This window comes from Macaca nemestrina, chromosome 7, assembly GCF_043159975.1.
Source record: "Macaca nemestrina isolate mMacNem1 chromosome 7, mMacNem.hap1, whole genome shotgun sequence".
In the NCBI taxonomy this organism is placed as follows: domain Eukaryota; kingdom Metazoa; phylum Chordata; class Mammalia; order Primates; family Cercopithecidae; genus Macaca; species Macaca nemestrina.
The window spans coordinates 168575180-168593234 of NC_092131.1; the positions used below are offsets into that span (position 1 = coordinate 168575180).

An 18055-nucleotide genomic window follows, 5' to 3' on the forward strand; every position below is an offset into this window, starting at 1 on the left:
TGATTGGCACTGGCGTAGGAGGTAAAGGAGGAAGGGGACCTGCTGGAATGGCTGGGAAAGCACTGCTCACCCCTTCCCATTCCATCCACACCTCCAGATGATGACAGAGGTGAGACATGCTGCTGTTAAATCACAAATGCATCCTACTCTGGCACTGCATATCACAGTCCTACAAGGTATGGATGGCAGGAAGATCCTTAATTCAGGCCAGGCAGAGCCAAGGGGACAATGAAGGTCACTCAGTCAATCAATGAAAGAAAGGGGAGTAAACAGATCAGTGCTTCTGGTAGCCCATGCCATCTCTAATAGTCGAGGTTTCTACTCCATATCACTATAGATGGCAGATGTCTGCTCTATATACAGTCTTGGCTCATCATAAGGATATAAAAATAGAACTCAGTTACCAAGCTTTAAAAGAGACCTAGATGTAAAGGATTAATTTAACTTACTGCTGTGTCTATCAACCCTGTGGGTGTGTTAGATTCAGATAGGAGACATAAACTGAAAACCTTAAAAAAGGACACCCAAGTCAGAGAGAAGCGCAGTTAAAAGACGTTCTTAAGAGATCTCACTAGGCAGGGACTGCCGACTAATACCTGCTAGATTAGATAATATCTGTATCCTCTAGGGGCAAAGTTATTTAAGGGCTATGCTGGGCTCCTTGTCAGAAGCCTGTTTCCTCAGAGTCCACATATAAAAGTTCCTGCATCTCCTAGTTAGTTCACATGTATATATTTTGGAGGAGAAACCCTAATTTTATTGTCTGCCATATTATTTTAAAAATCTAGGCTGGGCGTGGTGGCTCACGCCTGTAATCCTAGCACTTTGGGAGGCCGAGGTGGGCAGATCATGAGGTCAGGAGATCGAGACCATCCTGGCTAACACGGTGAAACCCCATCTCCACCAAAAATACAAAAAATTAGCTGGGCGTGATGGTGGGCACCTGTAGTCCCAGCTACTCGGGAGGCTGAGGCAGGAGAATGGCGTGAACCTGGGAGGCGGAGCTTGCAGTGAGCCGAGATCGCGCCACTACACTCCAGCCTGGGCGACAAAGAGAGATTCCATCTCAAAAAAAACAAAAAACAAAAAACAAAAAAACAAAAAAACAACTAGTAACAATAGATTTGTACAGAAAAAAACAAACGAATAGTAAATGAGAGCACAAAAGAAATAATTTAAATTTGCTCTTTTTTTTTCCTGGTATTAGGATAATAGTGCCTGGCTTCACGGTAGGATTTGTTGGTTGGCCAAAGCCTGCCATAAAACTAAGGCTTTCAGTAGCTGTCTACTCTGCTGGTTCTTGACAAAACTTTGAGATCTTTAAGAAAAGTAACGTCCTCCTGGTGCTCCGGAACCAGGCTGAGCTGCACCAACCCATCCACAAAAGCGCTGTCCACCCCTTGGTCCTCAAGGAAATAATACAAGCCCTAGTCCGGCGACTCTGTGTCAAGTGTGTACCAGTGTCCTTCCATTCAGACTTGCCATTGGACTGAAAGCTAACTTCCTTGATGGAGAAAATGTTACTCTCTACCTGCTCTTCTTGTCCAAACTCATCCTCTGCTAGTGCCAGTCAGCACCAGGACCTTCTTGCTATCATTCTTCAGAACTTCAGCTATGAAAAACTGGGAATTGATGTTAATTCAGAATCCTGTTCTTCAACCTACTGCCCTTGTGAGGGCTCCTCCTCACCATCACATGTGGGTGAGATGCTACTGATAATGTTGAAAGTGACAGAGATCTGTCCTCTGGCAAACTTGCCATACTCATTTAGCTTCTGTTCCATTTACATTCTAGCTCTCAACTTCCAGACCTCTTAGGGAGGGAATGCCTCTTATGCTTCTGGATTTCCCTTTCCTCCTTAATTTCATCACTCGGGAATTCAACGGAAGCTTTGTCTCCTTCGGTGGACAGCACACAGCCACTGTAGCCACAGGCACAGGGCCTAGGAGGCCGCAGGAGGCCAGGTTGCCATGCAGACGCCACACACATGCACACTGAGCAGGACCAAGGGCCAGGCACAGGACCCGGGTGCTGCTGGAGCGGTGGGGCAGGCTTGGTAGCGCAGAGGGCAGCAACTGTGGAGCCCAGGGCACCAGGCATGCAGCACAACAGAGGCAGCATCAGAGACAACCGCAAATACGTATGGATGCGCTCTTATTACTTGTGTAGTAAGAATGAAGGCAAGACAAAAATGTAGACCCTCGGACCCAATCTGAGTTTTTCTAGTCCTGTCTACAGTTTCCTCTAAAACATACACTTTGGCTTGAAAGAGTTATAGTTCTCACGACTAACAAAACAATTCTCTGCAGATATAATACACGCTGTCCCAGTCCCTGCCACACTTGAAAAGCAATAATCAGATCTGCTGGAATTACTGATCTGCTCAAGGACCATCTTCTTTTCAACAGAGAATTTTACAGAATCATAATAAAACCAAGTACATACTAGTTTCCCTTAACCTGGCTTTCAGATTAATTCAGGATTTGGGTAAGCTCTTAGCCTCACACTGACTCAAAAATCCAAATAAATATTTATGGCCTAGAGAGCATGTAAAGCCAAACACCTCACTAGAGGGCAAATGGGAAAGGAAACAGCGTTTTAGCCTCAAAGCAGGGAGCAGCAAACAGCCTCCACTCCATTCTCTGTCCAGGCAAGCCTTCAAAGGAAGTGTCAGAGAATGGGATAAATATTTATGTGTGACTAAGCTCAAGTGCAGTTTAAAAAAAAGAAAGGAGCCCCCAGGTCCTGCCAGAAAAGGAGGTAAGACCTACTACGGCGCTGCTGACAGGCAGATGTAATTCCATGGAAGGCCTGACATTTAAAGCCATGTGTATTGTACAATGTTTCGAACTGTGAAACCAAGGTGCAGTAAGTGAGAGAAACAATAACTACAAAAAGAAATAAAATTCAGAGGGAGAGGGGCAGAAAGGGACATTTTTAGGAGCCACGAAAAGCACAGCATATTTTGTCATCTGACATGTACTAGAGACTCAGGACCCGCCAAGCAAACCCAGGCAGAGTCAATGAACTTCTCAAGGTCTAAACACTCTTGGGACTGAGAAAATGGAGGTTTATACCCCTAGCAGCAATGCTACTGAAAATTCTTCAGATTTTAATTAGCTCCCATGCATCAGCAGCAGAGCAGCCAAAATATACCAGAGTCCAGAAGTTAAAAAGAATACATTTTCTGGACTGTGTTAGGCTCTCCATATACCTGAATATCTCACGATTAAACTAATTAATGCATATAACCATGGATGGCACATACTGTAGGTTTAATAAAGGTGAACTATTACTGACATCTTTACCAATAGTTACAAAACTGTGATCTGCAGAGCCCTGGGGGCCCGAGACCCTTTAGATACCCTTTAAGTCCAAATGCATTTTCATAAAAATTCTAAGATATTGTTTGCCTTTTTCATTGTGTTGATAATTGCACTGATGGTACAAAAGCAATGGTGGGTAAAACGGCTTGTGCCTTAGCTTGAATCGAGTTAGCAGCATCCAACTATATTTTTTATTGCCACACTTCCAGATAAATGCCCAGTTTCACATAACGATGTCTTGAATAAAGGAGTAAAAATTATTTTTATTAATCATAAACTCTTGAGTTTACGTCTTTAAAATATCCTGTGTGACAGAATGGTACATAGAAAGAAAAGAAGTAAAGCACTTCTGCTATGTATCAAAGTTCAGTGGCTTTTCCGGAGGAAAAGCACTTGCATGATGGAGCTGTGAGCTGAACCAGCTGCTTATTTCATGGAATGCCATTTTTAATTAAAGAACGACAAACTATGGTTAACTTGAAAAAAAATGAAATTAAAAAAATGAAAAAAGTAAGCCTTTCACTTCAAATGACAGTATTTGTTGCCAATAATGAAATTTGAGCTTTAAAGTGAAAATCAGAATTTTGAAAAATGTTTATCTGCCACTGGGAGCTCAATAGCTTCCCAGCACTTAAAGACTTTTCTGATTAAGCTACATTAACGAAGTATTTTATAATGAAATGTGTCAAGATTTGGAAGTTCTGATTAACTCAGTGAACCAATAATCTCTCAATGATCAATGAATGATGTTACAAAAACATTCACAGGTAAAAGATCCATTCAACGTGTGAGACAGACCAACAAATTTTTATGTAACGAAGAACATAAAAATCTAGTTAACATGGTTTCAGATTCCACATGCCAACTAACTTTTCAGAAACTACTACTTATTCAGATATAGTATATTACAGAAGAATATTCACAATTATTGGAAAAGGCTATGAAAAATACTACTACCCTTCCAATCATATATTTAAGGCCATTTTTCTTCCTATTCTTTAACCAGATATAAGAATCCAGCTGCCTTCAATTAAGTCAGACATTAAAGAGATTTATAATCATGCAAAGAAATGTCACTTTTCGTTTTGAAACATTTAGTTTTCATAAAATATGTAACATGTAATAAGGTTTTTATTTTTAAATGAATAAATATTTAAATGTTAATTTTAATTTTATATTTAGTAAACACGGATAGATATAATCCACATAAACTAAAGCCTTTGGGGTTCTCAGTAATTTTCCACAGTGTAAAAGGGTCCCAAGACCAAAGGGTTTGAGAACCACTGACCCATATAAAAGGCCTACGTTGAAGTGAGGCTGTGATTGGAAACCAAAGCTTTCTCTCCAGCTAAAATGAAACCTGTTCTATTAGGGCTGCATGATTCTGATCAAGTAGCTGAGACCTGAACCTAGAAATCTACAGATTAGGAAGCTTTCCATGTTTACTTCTGGATGGGAGTGGGGTATGTGTGAGATTAAATGTGAGTATCTCATGTAAGAAGAGTATCTCATATAAGAAGAGTAAGACACCTCACATTGAGAAATAAAGTGAGGATTAAAGAATCGTCATTTCGAAAATTGAATCCTGGCAGTCAAGGGCCCTGGCTATTATTCATTCTTCACCAAAGGGCAACCTGCTAGCCTGAAGGGCTCCTAATGCTTTTCTTCTCCTTAATTGGGGCTTAAGAACAGTCATCTTCTAAGCAAGGAGGGAGCCAGCCTTGTATTACGCTGAGGCTGCGTGGCTTTCTTCAGCCTGCTCTGCACATACACAGAGAAACGTGTGCTGCAGGCTAGAAGGGGAGGCACTTAATTCTTTGTCTCCAACATTAGCTGATCCTCCAGCAATGACTTTGCTCTAATGAATACTGGAAACTAAAGCTGTCAACTACAGAAGGCTTTGCCCTGAAGTTGGTATGTGTCCAGGACTCGGGACATACCCAGTTCACAAGTTTCCGCCTGTCTTCATGTGAGTAGCTAATTCCAGGCATGCTACTTCTAAGTTAGCTTTTAACTGACCAGCATTTTCTGGGTATCTGTTACATGCCCGAGGTGAAGTACTCTATGACAAACTATTTCAAGACACAATTATTATCCACTACAGCCTAGTTGGAGAAACTAATACATGTGAAGCACTTAATAAAAAATAAAGTGTAAAATAACGAGTAAAACTGTTGTCTCAATTAGGAAATAAGACAATTCATAAGAAGGCATAACTCCTAAAGTAACACATACATTCAAAAGAAACTAGAGAAAGAAACAATAAGATCTCCCTTTCTTTTCTTCCAATGGCTTTTTTATCTGAAGTTTTTTATATTTCTACAGTAAGTCTCCATTACATGGAGACTCCATTACATGATCTGATGAAAAAGACATTACGCTTTGTTATGATTATTTTGGAATGCTATGTTCCTTAGAGAGATGATTCATACATATAGTACCTGTATATGTGTGTGTGTGTGTGTGTGTGTGTGTGAACACATATGTAAGTATCCATGGGGGAATGCTGATGATTTTGGTAGGATTTTCTTTCTTTCTTTTTTTTTTTTTTTTTTTACTATACTTTAAGTTCTAGGGTACATGTGCACGATGTGCAGGTTTGATACATAGGTATACATGTGCCATGTTGGTTTGCTGCACCCATCGAGTCATCATTTACATTAGGTATTTCTCCTATCCTAATGCTATCCCTCCCCCAGCCCCCCACCCACTCCCTGACAGGCCCCGGTGTGTGATGTTCCCCTTCCCATGTCCAAGTGATCTCATTGTTCAATTCCCACCTATGAGTGAGAACATGCAGTGTTTGGTTTTCTGTTTTTGTGAATAGTTTGCTGAGAATGATGGTTTCCAGCTGCATCCATGTCCCTACAAAGGACACAAACTCATCCTTTTTCATGGCTGCATAGTATTCCATGGTGTATATGTGCCACATTTTCTTAATCCGGTCTATCACTGATGGACATTTTGGGTGGTTCCAAGTCTTTGCTATTGTGAATAGTGCCGCAATAAACATACGTGTGCATGTGTCTTTATAGCAGCATGATTTATAATCCTTCGGGTATATACCCAGTAATGGGATTGCTGGGTCAAATGGTATTTCTGGTTCTAGATCCTTGAGGAATTGCCACACTGTCCTCCACAATGGTTGAACTAATTTACACTCCCACCAACAGTGTAAAAGCATTCCTATTTCTCCAGATCCTCTCCAGCACCTGTTGTTTCTTGACTTTTTAATGATCGCCATTCTCACTGGCATGAGATGGCATCTCATTGTGGTTTTGATTTGCATTTCTCTGATGGACAGTGATGATGAGCATTTTTGCATGTGTTTGTTGGCTGCATGAATGTCTTCTTTTGAGAAGTGTCTGTTCATATCCTTTGCCCTTTTTTGATGTTTTTTTTTTTTTCTTGTAAATTTGTTTGAATTCTTTGTAGATTCTAGATATTAGCCCTTTGTCAGATGGGTAGATTGCAAAATTTTTCTCCCATTCTGTAGGTTGCCTGTTCACTCTGACGGTAGTTTCTTTTCCTGTGGAGAAGCTCTTTAGTTTAATTAGATCCCATTTGTCAATTTTGGCTTTTGTTGCCATTAGCCCATTTACATTTAAGGTTAATATTATTATGTGTGAATTTGATTCTATAATTATGATGTTAGTTGATTATTTTTCCTGTTAATTGATACAGTTTCTTCATAGCATTGATGGTCTTTACAATTTGGCATGTTTCTGAAGTGGCTGGTACCGGTTGTTCCTTTCCACGTTTAGTGCCTCCTTCAGGAGCTCTTGTAAGGCAGGCCTGGTGGTGACAAAATCTCTCCACATTTGCTTGTCTGTAAAGGATTTTATTTCTCCTTCACTTATGAAGCTTAGTTTGACTGGATATGAAATATTGGGTTGAAATTTCTTTAAGAATGTTGAATATTGGCCCCCACTCTCTTCTGGCTTGTAGGGTTTCTGCTGAGAGATCCGCTGTTAGTCTGATGGGCTTCTCTTTGTGGGTAACCCAACCTTTCTTTCCAGCTGCCCTTAACATTTTTTCTTTCATTTCATACTTAGTCAATCTGACAATTATGTGTCTTGGGGTTGTTCTTCTCGAGGAGTACCTTTGTAGTGTTCTCTGTATTTCCTGAATTTGAATGTTGGCTTGCCTTGCTAGGTTGGGGACGTTCTCCTGGATAATTATCTTTGTGGTTCTGTCTACCTTTGATCTTTGATGCTGGTGACCTACAGATAGGGTTTTGATGTGGATTTCCTTTTGGCTGATGTTGATGCTATTCCTTTCTGTTTGTTAGTTTTCCTTCTAAGAGTCAGGTCCCTCAGCTACAGGTCTGTTGGAGTTTGCTGGAGGTCCACTCCTGACCCTGTTTGCCTGGGTATCACCAGTGGAGGCTGCAGAACAGCAAATATTGCTGCCTGATCCTTCCACTGGAAGCTTTGTCCCAGAGGGGCACTTGCCCGTATGAGGTGTCTGTCGCCCCCTACTGGGAGGTGTCTCCCATTTAGGCTACACAGGGGTCAGGGACCCACTTGAGGAAGCAGTCTGTCCATTCTCAGAGCTCGAACGCCATGTTACGAGAACCACTGCTCTCTTCAGAGCTGTCAGACAGGGATGTTTAATTCTGCAGAAGTTGTCTGCTGCCTTTTGTTCAGCTATGCTCTGCCCACAGAGGTAGAGTATATAGAGGCAGTAGGCCTTGCTGAGCTGTGGTGGGCTTCGCCCAATTTGAGCTTCCCAGCCACTTTGTTTACCTACTCAAGCCTCAGCAATGATGGATGCTCCTCCCCCAGCCAATTCAATCTCAGACTGCTGTGCTAGCAGTGAGCAAGGCTCCGTGAGTCTGGGACCCACCAAGCCAGGCACAGGAGAGAATCTCATCTGCCAGTTGCTAAGACCTTGGGAAAAGCACAGTATTTGGGCAGAAGTTTCCCGATTTTCCAGGTACAGTCTGTCATGGCTTCCCTTGGCTAGGAAAGGGAAGTCCCTTGACCCCTTGTGCTTCCTGGGTGAGGCGATGCCCCACCCTGCTCTGGCTCGCCCTCCGTGGGCTGCACCCACTGACCAACCAGTCCCAATGAGATGAACCAGGTACATCAGTTGGAAATGCAGCAATCACCCGTCTTGTGCATCAATCACGCTGGGAGCTGCAGACCGGAGCTGGTCCTATTCGGCCATCTTGGAACGGACTCCCCAGTTTTGGTAGGATTTTCAAACAGCAAAGGAGGGACTTATTTCTTGTGAATATATTTGAATCTCTTTCATAAACAAAGAGAAACAGAGATGTTAAGAAGGGTTTTAACTAAATACTGATTTTATTTCTGTTGCTTTTCTGAGTTCGTCTTTGGAAATGCTACCCTTTAATGACTACAAAACACTTCAGTATTCAGAAGAAACATGACTCTCAAAGTGGGACAGCCACCAGAAGCAAGATGACATTGAGGTGAAGAGGTTAAATCTACCATTTGCCACAATGTATGGCCAGTCTTACTCTTTCACACACACACACATGCATGTGCACACCACTTTACCCCACTCAGAACCACCACACATAATAAGGATGCCTCAGCAGACCTTGTTGCATCTCTAGGATTTTTATGCACTGACTTCGCAGAATTTCAAGAAGGCCTTGTCAAGTGCACTTGATGGTTCAGTTTATGGGATTATAATACAGTGCTCTTTTCAAAAAGGAAAAAGAAAGAAAAATATGTCGCCAAGCACCTGTTTTCTGATGAGAAATAAAGCAAATCCTCTTGAACAGAATGTCTTAGGGAAGCTAGTCATGTACAGATGGTTTCCTTGATAATTATAAATGGCTTCATTTATGAGACTACTATTAACACTCTGATTCACTTCACTTTTGCAATTAGTGTAATTAGGGGTAGTCACATTAAGGCAATGATATCAAATATATGATCTATAAGCTGCATTTTAAATGATTATTCAGGCTAACTCTGAACGGAAACATTTTCAAGGCACTGTATTGTTTAGTGAGACTTGATGCCCGAGGGATATTTCAAAAAGGAAAAAAAACAAAACAAAACTACTCATTACCTAATTTTTGGACTAGTCAGACCTTTTATATAATAACAAAGAGTTAGAGTGTCTTAAATTTGAGTTAGCCTTAGTTCATCAGTTTGGAGCTCAGGTATCACTTCTTGTTGTTTATTCCCTTTCATTTGTCGTTTTGTAACTTTCTCCTCTGACTTTAGAACCCAAGCCCACCATGTGTGACCCTTATGAGAAATTCTCTCGAGATTCACCTACCAAAGTTGGTGTAACTCCTTTTTAAATGGTAAAATTACCAGCTTTGCAACGCCAACTACCATAAAGGAAAGGTCACTTATTTTCATGGTGCAGGTTTAAATTTTTAGGCTGCAGGGGTCTGTAAAGAATCTTTTATTTCCTCCTCCAAATTTAGATCACAATCAAGTGGCCACCAGGCAATGAAGTACGTTATCAAAGAGGAGACATTGGCCACTGGCAAAGGAAATCCCTGCAGCTTAAAGATCTCAAACCTATGCTGGTGTTATATTTTTGTGAGTGCTCTTAAATCTGGGTCAGTTTGGAAGAAAAAGTCATTCAGTCACTTTGAGAAGAGGGAGCAAACAAAATTGCACCGTACTTAGGTTACACTTAGAAAGCAATTTATAATGCTCACATTACAATGGGAAAAGAAGAATAATTATGTGCATCTAAAGAATGTACACTTATTTTTAAATTCTAAGTGATTGAAAAATCAGCTTGTGGCATGCTATAAATGCCCTGGAGGCATGAACAGGTGGTAGATAATTTCGAAGTGTAAAGAATGAGTGTACTTTGACCTCTACTTTCTTTATCCCAGTAGTAGGCTAAATAATGTCCCTCCAACTCCCCGAAACGTCCATGCCCTAATTACCAGAACCTATGAATATGTTACCTTACAAAAGAGACTTTTCAGATGTGAAGAAGCTGAGAAAGGCATGAAATGTATATTCTCCCCTAGAGAGTCCAGAAGGAATGCAGCCCTACTAGCCTATTGTTGACTTGTGACCTCCAGAACGATAAGAAATAAATTTGTGTTGTTTGCAGTACCATTAAGTTTGTGATAGTTTGTTATAACAACAATAGAAAACTAAGGTACTCCAGCTGTTAAGAAAGTCTTGGGTGGAGGATGGTTAACTCTTTTCTGAAGCTACAAATCAGACTGGAGAGTCTCCGTTAGAAAGTCATGACAAAAGTGCCCACAGAAACTGGGATCCGAGAGAGATACAGTCCTCTATGGATTGTTGAGGCAACTGGAGTAAATTGCAGGGCTATTGATGTAACTGAGGTCTGCCTGGATCTGGCTCAGAGCTCTTGAGAAGCCAGAGCTGACATTAAACACAGAAAGCACCTACTGCAGAACTGTTGTGGACCATTAGCTAACATATGTAGATTACAGACAGCACAGTCTCCAGTTTTTAGAACACAGCTTTTCTTTTTGCCCTGTTCTCCCTCTGAAAATCATGAGCTAGAACTGGCTGCATGTCAATATTAACGCCTGAATAAATGAAGAACGCTGAAGATAACCATCATGCATAATGAATATTACTGACCACAAACACAGCACCCGTTTGTCTCTTCTTCCTTAACAGAACCCTGCTTTTGCACGGGTTTCTGCCTCTCCAACTTACAGCCTATGCTCCTCAGGAATGTAAAATGACCCAAACTTATTTCAAAAATAGACCCTGTTGACTTAAGTCAACCAGCATGTTCTATTTTCTAGGTCACACTCTGGTACACGGATTGGCCTGTGACCAAGCTTTTGTCATCAAAAGTGATCTCGGGATCCTTGCTTGTCATACCAGGGCAGGATAAACTTTCTTCCTTTTCCCTCGGACACTGTAGTGCATGGATATGAGGCCCAGAACCGCAACCACCACCTTACTGCCAGCTCGAGGGCAAAGCTGGAACAATAAGCAACATGACTGCCCGGAGAGTGAGCAGAGCCCCTGGATCAACTCAGCCCTTGGCTGGCTCCATCACTAAACTCACAGGTGTCAGCCAGTGAAATCCATTAATGGCTATTCTACCTGAGTTGGGCTTCCTGTTGCTTGTTTGCTGAAAGCATCTGAAAAGATAAATGTGGAGATGAAGTTCTTATGATCTATGCTTTGTATACTCATTTCAGAAGCTGAGGTACACAAACTTCTAAGTACCAGGGCATCAAGCTGAGCACTATTTTATTTAATCCTTATATTCCCTAGCCCCCACCCACCAGGATAGGAGCTCTTATTATTCTCATTTTTCATACAGAGAAACTGAAATATACAGAGGTTAAGAAACTTGCCTAATATTACAATCAGTTAGTGAATGTCAGGGCTTGGGTTCCAATCCACGCTGCTGGAGTCTAAGCACACCTACTTGACCATCTTAGAGCTGTTTACTTTCAATAGCTCCATAAAACTCAGAAAAATAGTTATCTTTATTAATGCTTTAAATTTACGTTATACTGTCTAGATGATGCTCTTTTAACAAACCATAAAATGGATTCAGAAATAAAATCCCCCAAACCATAAAGCTTTAGTTCTTTTTCTGACTCTCAGGCTGGGCAGATTACTCATTTTCCCAGAGCCTTGATTTCTTCACCAATAAAATGAAATTAGCAATATAAAATTTATGTTGAAGAAAATGAATGTAAGTGTGGTCTGGGAACAAGAGTGCTGGGCAGGGAATAAGAGTCTTTTGTTCTAGCTCTGGCTATGTGACCTTGGGCAAGTCACCTACCTCTCTGTGTCTTGTGCACTTCTTTGCAGTCAAGTTACTTGTGGCTTAATATTCCATGATTCTATTTCTATCTGACCCACGGAGCTCTTGAAAGGGTTGTGTCAATTTACTAAAACGGCAAATGAAAGCCTTTGGCTTCAGTGGGTTAAATTAATGAGCATCAAGAATTTTACCACCAGGTTTTACTGCCCTATTTTGATGGTACCCGGCTGCTTTTCCTAACAGTAAAACCTGAGGATGAAGAAATAAAATCTCAAAATTCCAGTGGTTACTGACTATGGTGAGTAAAGTGGCCATTATCAAAGCATCACTGCACATCACTAATCATTTACATCGAGGAGATGAGCTGTGGCAACTTGATGGCCTTTTTGATGACTGTCCTGATTGCTGGCAGAGAAATGAAGCTTCCTGTGTCAGGGGTCAGGTGGTGCAATAACACCCTCTAGATTTAGTTGGGAAGATTTATGGGGGTTGGGGGGTGGGACTTATGCCCTCTGTGCTCTGTGCCCTAGAGCTTCCTCCAGGCCAAAAGTCTGGTCTGAATTACAAAGTCATCAAATATCTACTACTTATTAGTAGAGAAGGTCAGGGAAAAAGTTAAATCCATGGACTTCAAGAGGACTTCTGGAGAATTCATCATGCAAATTTCTCTGTGCTTCCCCAGTGCCTCTCTGGCCCAAGTTGTGCAGTAGGTACCATTTTGGTCTCATTTTGCTAGAACAAGGATGTTGTTGCGATTACTCAGAACAAAGTTACAAGGCTCTCTGCAGTGAAAGGAAAAACCTGTGAAGACAATCTGGAGCATTGTTCTTGGGTGATAAGAAGAACTGCTCTGTTTACAGCGTGTTATCAGGGCACATGAACAGGCACTGGCTGTCAGACCCCTCGAGGGCGTGTGATGGTGTAGGGCTGGCTCCAGGCTCCACGGGAAACAGCAGGACACATCCCAGGTCTGGATTTAATTTTTGAGTATGTACACTTGTATCCTTCTATATTGGCTTCCTTGGGAATAAAAGTTCAAACTGCCTTCTAGAACATCCTACCTCTCATTATCATAATGTATTAGTCCATTCTCACACTGCTATAAAGAACTACCTGAGATTGCGTAATTTATGAAGAAGAGAGGTTTAATTGACTCACAGTTCTGCAGGCTGTACAGGAAGCATGGCTGCGAGGCCTCAGAAAACTTACAATTGTGGTGGAAGGCGGAGGGGAAGCAAGCACATCCTATCATGGCAGAGCAGGAGAGAGAGAGCGCGTATGAAGGGGGACGTGCTACACACTTTCAAACAACCAGATCTTGTGGGAACTCTATTATGAGAACAGCACAGGGGAAGTCCCGCCCCCATGATTCAATCATCTCCCACCAGGTCCCTCCTTCAACACATAGGGATTACAATTCAACATGAGATTTGGGTGAGGACACAGAGCCAAACCATATCAAATAATATAGCCAACATTTACTAAGAGCTTCCGGTGTCCCACTCTTAATTAAAACTGACAAGACAGGTGTGGCAGGAACTGAATTTCTCCAACAATGATGGCCCTTCTTAACCCAAGCCTCACTTTATGGTTTATTTAGGCAAAGCAATGCTTCAATTGAATAAACAAAACTAAGTTCCTATAAATAGGTGGTAGTGAGTGCCGTCCAGGAGAAGGCATAGTGGATGTGGAGCCTCCTGACTCTATCCATGATTGGCTGTGAATCCCACAAAACTGCCCCAGTCATACTGGCCCACAGAGCTTGGCTCTCGGGACAGGCTGTGTCTAGATAGGCTCGTGACAGGTGTGTATTTCTGCTAAATCTGTTTCTAAAATTCCCTCTGTCTGTGGTTTTCTACCTTGGGCAGAGCCTCCACATCTCTAAGGATGGAAACAAGTGTAGAAGCAAAAAGCGTCACTCCCAGAACTGCTTCCCCAGCCAGGCAGATATCCATACCTGACAGCGGCAGCCCTGCAAGCCAGCAGTGAGACTGTGTTTGCAGCCTGATTCTGCCAGTCCTGCTCTAGAGCCCCAAGGGGTTTCATCCATCAGACTAAGATAATTAGCCTGTTTTTGAAATGTCAGCCAGCCCAATAATCACTTTCTCAATACATGTAGGCGATTAAATGACCGATGATGATGGTGGGGAAAAGAGCAGTGAGGACAGAGGGCGTCTGCTGATGTGTTAGGGAGGGATGCCTCTGAAATAAAGATGAGGCAGAGATAGCACAGCGAAGGACTCGGGGACCTGGGGCCTCTGTCTTCACTCAGCTGGGAAAGTAATCGAATTGCTTTTTAGTTTCAATATGGAGAATAAGTGATTATGAGGCAAGCTACTGGCCACGTACCCTAAACATCCATGCTTCCCTACCCCCCTCTCTCCATCCCCACGACCCCCTTTCCAGGCATCCCTGCACAGTGCTCTGGAAAGACTGTGGGTCCGGTATATGGAATGCAATTCAGATCTTGGCCTTTTTCTTACTTGTTGCAAGACTTTGTCCAGATTATTTTTCTACCCTCAGGCTTAGTTGCCTAGTGCATAAAATGGGAGCCTAGAGAGGTCACTACACTTGGTGGCTTTTTGTGAGGATAAAATCAAATGAGGTAAGGTGAAGTGCCAGGCACAGTACTGGGCACAAAGTAGGTACTCAATTAAGTGTTTGACTTTCTCTCTCGTGCGAACCAAACTATCTTCCCCATCACTAAAGCACAGGCTACCAAAAGAGAGGGCCTGACACTGATTAATTAAACAGATCACAGAATACTATTTTAAGCATCTATTACTGTGAAGCACCATTCCAGGAGTCCAATACAAGGAGTTTTGATGCCTGCTTTGCCATCTGTGAGGTAGGCAAGTTGCTTAACGCCTCAGATTCCCTGTTTCCTCATCTCTAAGCTAGGACTAATGATGCCTGTTTTGTTTGCCATGCAGGGTATCAAGGCAAATGAGACTGTGTAGACAATCTTCTTGCAACCTCTACGGGGCTAAATAAAAGGAAAGTTCTGCTCCTATTCCCACACTTATGCCGTCTGCATGTCTATTGTGTACTTGTCCATCCCTCAGGAATCTATAATGCTCTCTTTAATGCCTTCACATCTCTAATTGGGTGCCAGGATATGGCAACCCTACCTCTAACACGTCTGACACCTAGAAAATACTCTTTGTTGTCACTACCTTTTCTATTGCCGCTGTGACAAATTATCACAAATTTAGTGGCCTAAAACAACAGAAATTTCCAGTCCTGTGATTCTATGGATCAGAAGTCTGACCCAGATCTAGAATGAAATCAAGGTGTGGCAAGGTGCAGTCCTTTCTGAAGGCTCTGGGAGACAATCCATTTCCTCGCCTTTTTTTTTTTTTTTTTTTTTTTTTACCTTCTAGAGGCAGCATACATTTGTTGGCTCATGACCCGTTGCTTCAGGAAATTTAAGCCACACCCTTCTCATGTTGCATATCTCTGGCTCTCTTCTGTCACTCTCTCTCACTCTTAAGAACCCTTGTGATTACTTTGGGTTGACTCCAATAATCCAGATTTCCTGATTAGCAAACTTAATTCCATTTGCATTTTTTTTGACCATTTAACCTAACATATCCACAGGTTCTAGGAATTGGGATGTGAACATCTTTGGGGGCCATTATCCTGCCCACCATACCACCCTTATTCAAGTCCTCAGAACCTCTCACCCAGAGCACTGCGATGAAATCCTAATGGGTGCCCCTGTTCCCAATGTCTCCCTGCTGTAGGGAGGGCTATGCAAAGCTGGTAAGGGCTAAATCATTACTTAAAAGACTATTGTCTTGCTAAAGCAGTTTGATTTGTGCCTCCAATGGCAGGTAATCAACAAACAATAGCCAAAAAATAGTTAAAATGAAGTGCTCACTATGTGCCAGACACACATTTAAGCAATTTGCATATATTAACTAATGTAATGCTTATGTCAACCCAATGAGGTAAGTATGTATATGCCACGTCCATTTTGTAGATGAGAAAACTGAGGCACAGAGAAGCTGTCTCATGCTCAGTCTCCTGGATATCGTGAATTTTGGGAGAAGTTAAGAATTTAAGACTAGGCAGCCTAACTCCGGAGCCCTGTGCCCCTAACTATCTCAGTATTGTTAAGTAAATGAATGACTTAGTCCTCAAGAACCTTTGGCTCAAGCCTGTAATCCCAGCACTTTGGGAGGCCGAGATGGGTGGATCACAAGGTCAGGAGATCGAGACCATCCTGGCGAACACAGTGAAACCCCGTCTCTACTAACAAATACAAAAAACTAGCCGGGCGAGCTGGCGGGCGCCTGTGGTCCCAGCTACTCGGGAGGCTGAGGCAGGAGAATGGTGTGAACCCGGGAGGCGGAGCTTGCAGTGAGCTGAGATCCGGCCACTGCACTCCAGCCTGGGCGACAGAGCGAGACTCCGTCTCAAAAAAAAAAAAACAAAAACAAAAACAAAAAAGAACCTTTCACAGCCATTGCCTATAGGGGGCAGGATGTTATTACATAAGTGATAAGGATGGAAATTGAATTCAGGTTGACAAAGCTTTGAATTTTTATGCCACCTCTGTGTGATTCTGGCAAGTTACTCTGTCTTTACTTCAGCTTCTTCAATTGCAAAACAGAAACAAAATTGTGTATTGCAGGTTGTTCTCATGAGAGTGAAATGAGGTAATATTTATGGAAGTGCTCAAGACAATGCTCAGGACACAGTGGGTACCACATAAATGTTAGCCCCTCCCTCCCCACAACTGGGAGACCAAATATTATAAAACACATGGGTATGACAAAGAGTAACACTCTAAGCCTGCATAAGGTTTGGCCGCTGGATTTTTTCAAGATGTTCTATATTCTTTTTTTTTTTTTTTTTGAGACAGAGTCTTGCTCTGTCGCCCAGTCTGGGGTGCAGTGGCCGGATCTCAGCTCACTGCAAGCTCCGCCTCCCGGGTTTACGCCATTCTCCTGCCTCAGCCTCCGGAGTAGCTGAGACTACAGGTGCCCGCCACCTCGCCCGGCTAGTATTTTTTTTGTATTTTTTAGTAGAGACGGGGTTTCACCGTGTTAGCCAGGATGGTCTCAATCTCCTGACATCGCGATCCGCCCGTTTCGGCCTCCCAAAGCGCTGGGATTACAGGCTTGAGCCATCGCGCCCGGCCAGATGTTCTATATTCTAACACCACTTTTGTTTTTCATTCTGACCCCGTGAGCCTTTGTTGAAGCAGCTTTTTTTTTTTTTTTTTCTTTTCCATTAAAAATGCCTTTTCCTTCTTATTTTCTCCATCCATCTACATTCTTTACGGACAATTTCTCAACTCCTCCTCTGGCCACCTACTGTATTTTGTCTGTACTTTTATTACAATACATCCAACCTCATGATATATTTTAAGTTGCCTTCCTGTTTTCTTCATTTTTAAGAGCCTCAAGTGACCAATATTCAGTAGGAGGTCAAAAAGATTGGTGCCATAGAGCTGAGTGTGGAAACAAGTACGACATGCTCCCTGCATTAAGACCCAGCGAGGAAAACAAATACATATACAAACACCTCACATAAGGTGGAAAGTCATACATACACTATTAGAAATTCCACAGTATGGAAGGGGTAGAGGGAAGGAGAATGAGTTTGAAAGACTTCACGGAGGAGGCGTTTGTGTGTGTCTTTAGGAAGAGGCTCTTTGGAGAGAATTTAGATATCTTACTTTGCATGTGAGTATTTGTGTTGAGGTGCTGGGACTTATTTTGTATAGATGTTTTCTTCGTCTCAGCACTAAACATGCTACAGCATTTAGCTGGCAGAGAATTTTGGTTTAGGGCTGCTAGACTGTTCAGTGAATAGGCAAGAACTAACACACGTAGGGGCTTTGGGGCTTGACAGGTTCAAGGTCACCTCCAGTCCTGGTCTTCATTAGAAGAAGAGTGGCAGGGGAGAGTAGGTGCTATTCAAGGCCAAGAGTACCAACTAAGCTCTGTGAGAGGTAACATTCTGTGGCAAACAGCACAGGGCTAAAGACAGAA

At 42.3% G+C, this 18055-nt stretch overlaps 1 protein-coding gene across 26 annotated transcripts in view; it reads right to left on the reverse strand.

The window, feature by feature from the left end:
* LOC105463656 (ryanodine receptor 3) overlaps positions 1-18055 on the reverse strand; it is a 561838-nt gene that overhangs the window by 174426 nt on the left and 369357 nt on the right. The window lies entirely within an intron of this gene.